The sequence below is a fragment of the Mercenaria mercenaria genome, chromosome 5, assembly GCF_021730395.1.
Source record: "Mercenaria mercenaria strain notata chromosome 5, MADL_Memer_1, whole genome shotgun sequence".
Taxonomy (NCBI): Eukaryota; Metazoa; Mollusca; class Bivalvia; order Venerida; family Veneridae; genus Mercenaria; species Mercenaria mercenaria.
In genome coordinates this window covers 30,716,516-30,726,923 of record NC_069365.1, presented here as the reverse complement: position 1 = coordinate 30,726,923, position 10,408 = coordinate 30,716,516, and positions in this window count along the sequence as shown.

Genomic DNA, 10,408 nt, shown 5'->3' with positions numbered 1-10,408 from the left:
TCACCTTGATGATATATAGGTCAAGTTCGAAACTGGGTCACGTGGGGTCAAAAACTAGGTCAGTAGGTCTGAAAATAGAAAAACCTTGTGACCTCTCTAGAGGCCATATTTCTCAATGGATCTTCATGAAAATTGGTCAGAATGTTCACCTTGATGATATCTAGGTCAAGTTCGAAACTGGGTCACGTGGGGTCAAAAACTAGGTCAGTAGATCTAAAAATAGAAAAACCTTGTGACCTCTCTAGAGGCCATATTTTTCATGAGATCTTCATGAAAATTGGTTAGAATGTTCACCTTGATGATATCTAGGTCGAGTTCGAAACTGGATCACGTGGGGTCAAAAACTACGTCAGTAGGTCTAAAAATAGAAAAACCTTGTGACCTCTCTAGAGGCCATATTTCTCAATGGATCTTCATGAAAATTGGTCAGAATGTTCACCTTGAATGATATCTGGGTCAGGTTTGAAACTGGATCACGTGCGGTCAAAAACTAGGTCAGTAGGTCTGAAAATAGAAAACCTTGTGACCTCTCTAGAGGCCATATTTTTCAGGGGATCTTTATGAAAATTGGTCAGAATGTTCACCTTGATGATATCTAGGTCAAGTTCGAATTTGGTCACGTGCGGTCAATAACTAGGTCAGTAGATCTAAAAATAGAAAAACCTTGTGACCTCTCTAAGGCCATATTTTTCAAGAGATCTTCATGAAATTTTGGTCAGAATGTTAAATCTTGATGATATCTAGGTCAGGTTTGAAAACTGGGTCACGTGCTGTGCAATTAAATTAATGATTGATTAACAAAAAATGATCTATTGTTCAACTATTCGATTAATGGTGTTTTTTTTCTAAAACTTATCCAACACTTAATTAGCTTATGTATGTTTTAGCGTTTATATCATGAAAAGATTTAACTAAGACTCAATGGAAATTTAGATTTAGTTTTCCTAGAAGATGCAACGAAATGTTAAATCCTCATGCCGTGGGAAAAGATGTGAAACAATGTAATTTTAAAAAATCTAAGTATGTTCTTGTTAGCCGCAGGTTAATATTCTTCCTGTTCTTAGTTATTTCGATTTGAAACAAAGAGCGATAGTCAATAAATGTACTTTCATTGAAACTCTGATATGAAACCAGAAATTTTGTACTCTGAGCTGTACAGTTACAACACACTATGCACTAATTCGAGATATGTTTACTTTCGACAGTCGAGTGGTTTTGGCAAGAAGGCGTACACTGTTTGCTTTGCTGTGGGTAAAGACAATTAAACAGAATTGCATAAAATGACTTTTAGCGTACTCTGTGATCCTACTTTACTCAACCAAGCCTTGGAAGTAGCTGAAAATTTCCCCGCATGAGTAAGAGTTGGTTACAAGCTTCTGATTGGGAGGCATGTGGTGACCTAATGGGAAAATTAAAATGAATCTATACCATGATTCTTCGGAAGTATTAAAGCAACTGAGTAATAACAATAGCAGGATCAGTTTTACAAGAAATGATGAAATGTGCAACTCCCGCCCCCGCTCGCTGTACCATAAACGCACACATCCTCGTTGTATCCTTGTCTGGCTAATACTTATATAATAGTTATCATTTTGACGCAAGAAGCGGTCAGTGTGAACGCTAATGACCTGTCTAGACTATACCTACTCGAAAGGATAATTACAGAATTATTATTAATTAAGGAAGTGTAAACATTTTCGGCTTGCAATGATTTAAATATACAGCAGACATCATTTGCCAGATACGATTCTGATGTGATATTTCATTTACTAAAGGTTTTTCAGAATGACAGTTGAAAGGGTATATTTTGTTAATCATTTTCTTTGTTTCTTTTTGGATCCATTCATATCTTTTAGCACAGTGTGAAGTCGTGTTCGATTTGTTTACAAAACCTTATATCGGGTGTTCATGAAGGAAAAGTCACATGAGAATACATTTGTATTTATGAATAGATCTCTCCGATCTCTCCCAAGATCTGTTTTGTTTCCAAATGTTGTAATCTAACTCAAGATCGCGGTAAATATACAATTGATATTATGCTAAATATCTAATACTCTTAGAATTAGCCTGAGGCGTTGTGCTCCCCATTATCTTTTATCCGGTACCGGTGTAGCGTGATTATCACACGGTCGTGACCAGGTCCACGGTTTATATATGTTTTTCAAAACCTGCCCAAATGCTTATTCTTTGTCCAATATTTGCAAAATTTTGCATATTAAATTCTCAAAGATAGCTTTTGTAACTTACATAATTTAATTTTGATTTTATATTTCTGAAATTTAAATGTATTGATTTGAATATGCCCAATTTGACGTATTTTACCTGCTTTTATGGTGCTTCAGAAAAAACTTGCAGAACACAGTAACTTATCTTTTTCACGAATCAGATTGTCTTAAAACTTGCTAGAGGTGTTAAATATTGTGCACGCCGTTTTTTCAAAGGATGTGGCTTTGATGCACACGACCGATTTGATACGCGCCTGAATATACAATTATTTATACCCGTTTATGCAGAAATCATTCCTGAATAATTTTATTTACCATATATGTACATATGTCTAAAACTAAGACCGTCCGTGCGATTATCACGGCTATACCCGAAACCGTGTGATTCTCACGCCGCCGCGTAGTTATCGCAAGATACGGAAACCTTAAGACAACTTTTAATATGAATTACTTTATTACTTTCCCATTTTTTTTTCAAAATATGTTGCTTTGATGCTCACTATAGAGTTACTACACACATGAATATTAAATAAATAAATAAATACGCCGCAAAAAATGCCTAGTACCCGCCCAGGCACTGGATTATTTTATAATTTATTAGCTCGTGGTTAAGCATTTCAGTCCAATTTAGATAAAATATATTGAATAAAACTAAAACTATTTTAAAAAGAAAGGCAAATATTTTCATAAAAAAATCCTTTTTTTTTCAAGGTATGTGGCTTTGATGCTCACCTTCGAATTGATACGCGCCTGAATACCCAATTATTTTATATCCGTTGATGCAGAAATCATTCCTGAATAATTGTATGCATCATTTTGGTAAATATGTGTAAAACTAAAACCGCCCGTGCGATTATCACGGCTATACCCGAAACCGTGTGATTCTCACGCCGCCGAGTAATTATCACAATATACGGAAACCTTTTAAGAGAAAATTTAATATGAAAACTTTATTAATTTTCCATTTTTAGCTCACCTGTCACAAAGTGACATGGTGAGCTTTTGTGATCGCGCGGTGTCCGTCGTCCGTCCGTGCGTCCGTCCGTGCGTGCGTCCGTAAACTTTTGCTTGTGACCACTCTAGAGGTCACGTTTTTCATGGGATCTTTATGAAAGTTGGTCAAAATGTTTATCTTGATGATATCTAGGCCAAGTTCGAAACTGGGTCACGTGCCTTCAAAAACTAGGTCAGTAGGTCTAAAAATAGAAAAACCTTGTGACCTCTCTAGAGGCCATACTTGTGAATGGATCTCCATAAAAATTGGTGAGAATTTTCATCTTGATAATATCTAGGTCAAGTTTGAAACTGGCTCACGTGCCTTAAAACACTAGGCCAGTAGGTATAAAAATAGAAAAACCTTGTGACCTCTCTAGAGGCCATATTTTTCATGAGATCTTCATGAAAATTAGTGAGAATGTCCACATTGATGATATCTAGGTAAAATTCAAAACAGGGTCACCTACCTTCGAAAACTAGGTCAATAGGTCAAATAATAGAAAAACCTTGTGACCTCTCTAGAGACCATATTTTTCAATGGATCTTCTTGAAAATTGGTCAGAATTTTTATCTTGATAATATCTAGGTCAAGTTCAAAACTGGGTCATATGAGCTCAAAAACTAGGTCACTATGTCAAATAATAGAAAAAACGACGTCATACTCAAAACTGGGTCATGTGGGAAGAGGTGAGCGATTCAGGACCATCATGGTCCTCTTGTTTAACATATGTTGCTTTGGTGCTCACACCCGAGTTTCTTCACACCTGAATATTAAAAAAAATACGCCATTAAATGCTGGAATCATTCTTGAAAAAAATTAATACATCGTACTCGTATTTTATACATGTCTTAAACCAGGAAGGTCTAATACGTATCAGTTGTTCCAACTTAGACTAACAACGTCCATTTAATATTAACGGCCACACGCCAAACCGCAAAAATGCTAAGTAACCGCTTCTGTCTTGTTTCTTTTAAGAATCAACTCGTCGTTAAACATTTGATTAAATGCACTACACGGAAAAATCACTTCGAAATTAATTCCACAGGATGCTCTGTTACCACGCAGATAATTGCTCAATACAGAATAATTATTTTCTTTAAATAGAAATAAATATATTTTCATCAAAATGTTATTACATTTTAGTGTGCACCCTTGCGATGGCCTCAAGCCACGCACTGGAAAATAAAGTTTTAAAAATAGACGCAGAAGCCATTCTGAATCATTTTTGCATTATATAGGTATATCATATATACGCCGCCCGCATAGACATTTATCGTAGTATACTCCTCACTAGCCGCCCCTGGATTTTTTAAAGTTCTAAAGTATTAACAATTTAACACTACTCTAAAAAGGTCTGAATCATTTTGTTTATGAAAAACAAAAAACAAAAAAAACCTTTCCTTTTTCTTAAAACTATGTTGCTTTTATGCACACACCGAGTTGCTACGCACCTGAATATTAAATATCATTCTTGATAATCTTGTACGTGGTTATTGTATATATGTCTAAAACTAACAACACCCGTATATTTTAACATACGCTGTACGTCATATTTCTCTATCAAAAAGGCGTCAGTTATAATCCGCCCCTGGTTTCTATAAAGCTCATCATTAAACATTTCGTTTTATTGCAGTACACAAACATATTTATAATTGATTTCGAAGATAGGTAGATTTCATTATTTCTTTCAAAAAAGGAGAGCATGCAATGCTATACTTATGTTTCCACGCACATAAATAGTCCGCTTATACAGAATATAATTGTTTCCCTTAAATAAAAATTTTACCAAAATATTATTATATTTTAGTATGCACGCACGTGTTTTCCAAATCATTGTCCGCCCCCGGATTCCTAATATTCATATCAGTCCAATTCAGATAAAATATTGAAACTATTCTAAAAAGAAAGACTTGATTATATTTATGAAAAAAAATCCCATTTTTTTCAAAGTATGTGGCTTTGATGCACAACCCCGAATTGATACGCGCCTGAACACCCAATTATTTTATACCCATTGATGCAGAAATCATTCCTGAATAATTTTATGTATCATACTGGTATATATATCTAAAGCTAAGACCGCCCGTGCGATTATCACGGCTATACCCGGAACCGTGCGATTCTCACGCCGCCGCGTAATTATCACACGCGTGGTAATATTACCACGCGTGTGATATTCACGCGACACCGGAATCTGTATCGTGATCTACTACCGTAAATCGCCTCTCCTGTCACACACGCTTTCTCATAACTAATTAAGATCATCATCACACGTGGTCGAGTGCTTAAGGGTGCCCTCTCTTTCGTTGGTTCGAGCATCGTCCGGAATTAAGATCCTCACGGATCGTTATTTTATAGAGTGTTTTTTACTTAATGGGAACGTGTGCCGTGCATTAAGTCTTTTCCAGACCGGGAAACTAACACTTAACCCCCGCGCATGCACCAAATTTCCATGTTTATTATAGGAATAAGGTCAGTAATTCGGTCGAAAATGTGCTTCCGTGGTGTAGTCGGAAGAAGTCCATAATAAATAGATCCTAATTTTCCCATTTTTTGCGCAATTCGTGTAGAACGAGTGCTTTAATCACCGTTTTCACTACTAGAAGACATTCTGCATGAAATGAACGGTTTTCATGTTCATACAACCCAATGGCAAGTTTTGCAGATCGAAACGGAAGTAGGTGTTATTCCGCGACGAGAGTAAATATGCGCCATTTTTAGGGTAGCAGACCACAACTGACTGGCATTTCACTAGGAACTACATAACCCCTATTGTTTTTCATTTTTCGTTAATTTGTGATAGAACTTCATGAAAAATAGGTGTAGGAAAAAGTGATGTTCTCTTAAGATACGTAAAGACGACCTGAAGTTGTCGTTTTTTATATGAAACAAAGAAGGATTTGAATTACTGACCTTTAACCAATAAGCTTGTATCGTCTGCAGTTTTATTGAATCGGGGATCCTCGGTAATGTACGTTAACGGAGGTTCCCCGAGGCAATTCACTCATGTGTTTGTCCGTGCAGCCATTGGGGACACGCGTCATGTATTTCCATATTTCGTGCATTACGTGTATGAATGAGATGTAGAAAGAAATACATATCATGTGGTGAAATAAAATGTATAGTCCGTGTGCTTCTTTTTGAGATATTTGACCATGAATGAAGTGAACCGCACATTTCACGCTAATTCTATGACAATATTTCGGATTATTTAACGTGTCAGATGTTTTAAAATCATATTTTAATTTTAGAAAGATAGAAACAGTGCCATTGTAATGCATTTATTCACAGGTTGCAATTAATTCATAAAATTATTTTCATTTCCGTAAACCCAATACATGACGTTACGCCATCAAACATGCTGAACTACCTAAACTGGTTTTCAAATTTAAGCGACCTACTTGATCGCTACCCAGTATAGCAGTCGTTCAGGGTATTATATAGCCGTTGGGATGACTGTCGACAATAATAATCGGTTTCGAAATTGTCCTCGGTGTAGCCATTGTAAACGTCCTTGTTAGTGTTGTCACCGGGATGATCGTCGGTGTCTTTGAAAATTGCCGTTATCTTTTATATTACCGTAGTGTTTTGCAGACGTCATCGTATTGCCACCGTTGAAGCTGAAGTCGTCAATTTTGATATAGATCTCTGCACCTGCTTATCAGAAGTTGTTATATCCTAATAAGTACGTACTTACTGAGGTAGTAACTACTTATTCAAGCCTAAATTAGGAGTGGTAGTCCTAAATAGACATTGTCGGTTTACGTGAAATGCGATGCGCACTATCAAAGGAGCGTCTCAGAATGTATTATAAAATTTCATTTACAATGCTCAGACATTTAAAATTAAAAACATGTTCAGACAAAAACCCAAAGTGAACCATTCGTTTTAAGCCGGTTAAAAAGTTTCAATAATTATAACATGTATTATACGGAAGCTCAGATAGGTAATCTGAGTTCATTTTATACCACAGCCACACATACGGCGAGGATAGCTACGTCTAGTCACGGATAGAAACGTAGTAATCCGTATCGATCCGTACCTGAGCCGTACCTTAAAGTAGTAATCCGTATCAATCCGTACCAATCCGTACGGTTCAGGTACTATATTTCTATAGCTATCCGCGCCGTATGTGTGACTGGGGTATTACTTTTAGAAATCTCTTCCCTACGTCAATCATGAAAATAGGCAAGGAGATTTGTCTTAAAGTTGGTGAAAATATCTTGTATAAATGTCTTATTTTCCAATGATATAGATTTACTAGATTATATTTTGCCAAATGTTCCTTTTTGAATACTCTATTGCACTCCTTTACATCACAGGAGTTTTAACAAGAAATACAAAAATTGTAAATAGTACAAAGTTTTTATTTGGAACAGCCCAGTATGGCACAGTGGTTAAAAACCTAATGTTTGATCGACTAAATTTTTGTGACGGTTTTTTTTCATATCCACCATCAGATATATTTCATTCTAAAGGTCTCCCTTATGGTAGAACCATCTTTTGGAAAGTAATGTCGATTTCACGACCAAACATGTATTTACCTGTGAAAAAAACTGGTTTGCAACAATTCATCAACAACTAAAATCAAAACTGAAATTTAAAAAATGTGTCCACAATGAGTGAATTTATCATGGAAAGTACCTATCAAAACATTGAAAATGTGTTTCAAACAGTAATTTGATTAATCTATACACTCTGTACACCTTCATAACTTTTACCCTGCTAATTATCTAAAATGGACTGGTCCGTCATTCAGTTTGGGCAATACCATTTGTTACTCGAAGGGGTGTTCACTGAAAAATTACTGACTGAAGAGCGACCATGATCTGTGCAGGCTGGTCTCGTAATGGCAAAATTACTTGCTGCCAGCAGGCTAAAGATTAGATATTGTTTTATGAAGCATGTGATTGACTGAATTTATCGACTTGGCACGTGTGCAGTTTAATGCTTTTAATAAGTTAATCGGTTTAACGGATAGCCCAGATCAAATGAAATGTGAAATATATTAGGACACTCCTATATATTTTCATTTACTGTATGGATTTTGCGTTAAAGGCGTGATATCCCATGATAGCACCCTTCCCCGTCTCACTAGGTTTAATAGTCATTTAAAGAAACAACTTTAATTAAAAAAAAATTGTACATACAGTTAAATTACAAGACATAATTACACATTAATTTCACTGTCGAATATCTAGCACATAATATGTTACATTCTCAATAAATTTAGTATTTTTTGGTTTGTCATATCAGTTTCTAAATGTATAAAAAATGTTTCTAAATGTATTAAAAAAATCATTTATTGAGTTAATTGCCAAAAATAGTCGCATAAAACAAAAGGAGGTGAAAGCGTAATTCAATAGGCAACGGGTGAGTGAAATACAACACCGTGATACTTTTAAAGATATGTCAAAATCCACGAACACAGACATTTGATTATGTTTTGCTTGCTCGGACATTGTGAAACTGCTCCTCATCAGAGAGTTGAACGGAAAATGTCCGTGAGAATGTGCTATTCGCGTAAAAGCTTACGATGAGCTTTATGCTGTTCGGTGCATTTATTTAACAAATAAACAAGGCCTTTGAGTGCCTTGTCGTCTAATTTATCACGGTTCAGAGTTCAGATGCGCATGAACTGAACCAAGAGGGCGTTAGCCCTAGTGGTTTAATATCTAAGCATCTGAACGATGAACCGTGGTAAATAAGAAGAGGCCTTTATTGTTTTCATTGAAATATTTTGGTAAAATATGCCGGGCTTCTTTTATTCGAGAAGTAATGAACCGATGTCATGCGGCATTTTGAAGTCATAATTGCTCTCTTACTGGTCCGCGCGTCAACCATTGTTTATCGCAGAATATACAGAGCCTGAATTTCTTCTTTGTTTAACTGACATTCAGATCGAGGTATGTTAGAATTTATGATACCATGAAATAATGAAGTATAACAAATAACGTACTTTAATCATCTATAACGAGGCAAAAGAATAGACAATATAGAAGATATGATATAGCAATAAATTGTAAAACATCAATCTAACTCATATATTTATATTTGAGCCGTGCCATGTGAAAACCAACATAGTGGGTTTGCGATCAGCATGGATCCAGACCAGCCTGCGCATCCGCGCAGTCTGGTCAGGAACCATGCTGTTCGCTTTTAAAGCCTATTGGAATCGGAGAAACTGTTAGCGAACAGCATGGATCCTGACCAGACTGCGCGGATGCGCAGGCTGGTCTGGACCCATGCTGGTCGCAAACCCACTACGTTGGTTTTCTCATGGCACGGCTCATTTATGTGCATGCGGGTAGGCTACAACCGTACAAAATAGTCTATATAAAATGAACAATGTTCACAGAGCTGAAAAACATAGCTATACCCACTTTAGAGTACAAAATCCTACTTCATGTTACAGAGTTATCCAGTACTGACACAAAAAAGTAGGAAAAAAGGACATAATTATTATACCTACGGATGCACGTGCTTGGACAAATGTATACTTTCCCCGCTAGGTAGGCAAGAAAAAGCGCAAGATCGATTGTTTTATAAGCGCAGCTAAAGCCTTTCCAGTGGTCTGATGGTTTTGATTAGATTAATCTATTTTACCAAATAGAAAAACAGCAGACGTATTATAATTAATTTCCATATACAGTCTACTAAAGAGTAAAGCATAATTTTCTAATATAAGAGACCTACTCATCTAATGTTTTCTTGTGGCGGAATCGCAGGGCGAAAAGACGAAATTGCACAAATCAGCCGCCATATATAACTATATCAAATATCAATTGAATAAAATATGTCAGGGGATTCTTTGGAAGCATGGATTGCAAACAAGCATAATAACTGCAGGGTGATTCAGTTTGACTCAGTCTGTTTATAATGAGCTTAAGAGCGCCTTATCACCACCCCCCACCCTCTCACTCCCCTAACAATGGCATGTGCAAAAGCCTTTTATAAAATAATACGATGCTGGCATATTTCTGCCAACCACATATCCACTTAATTATGTAGACAGTTTTCTCTAAAAATGTCACATATCCAGTTATCTGGCAAGTTGCAAAATTGCGTGTTATCCAGATAATTATGTTAACAGGATAAAACTGCCTGTTAGCGCCCACTACTGCCATCCATATATTCACATAAATAAGAGGATATTGTGAAAGTTTTCCTGATACCCAGTTAATAG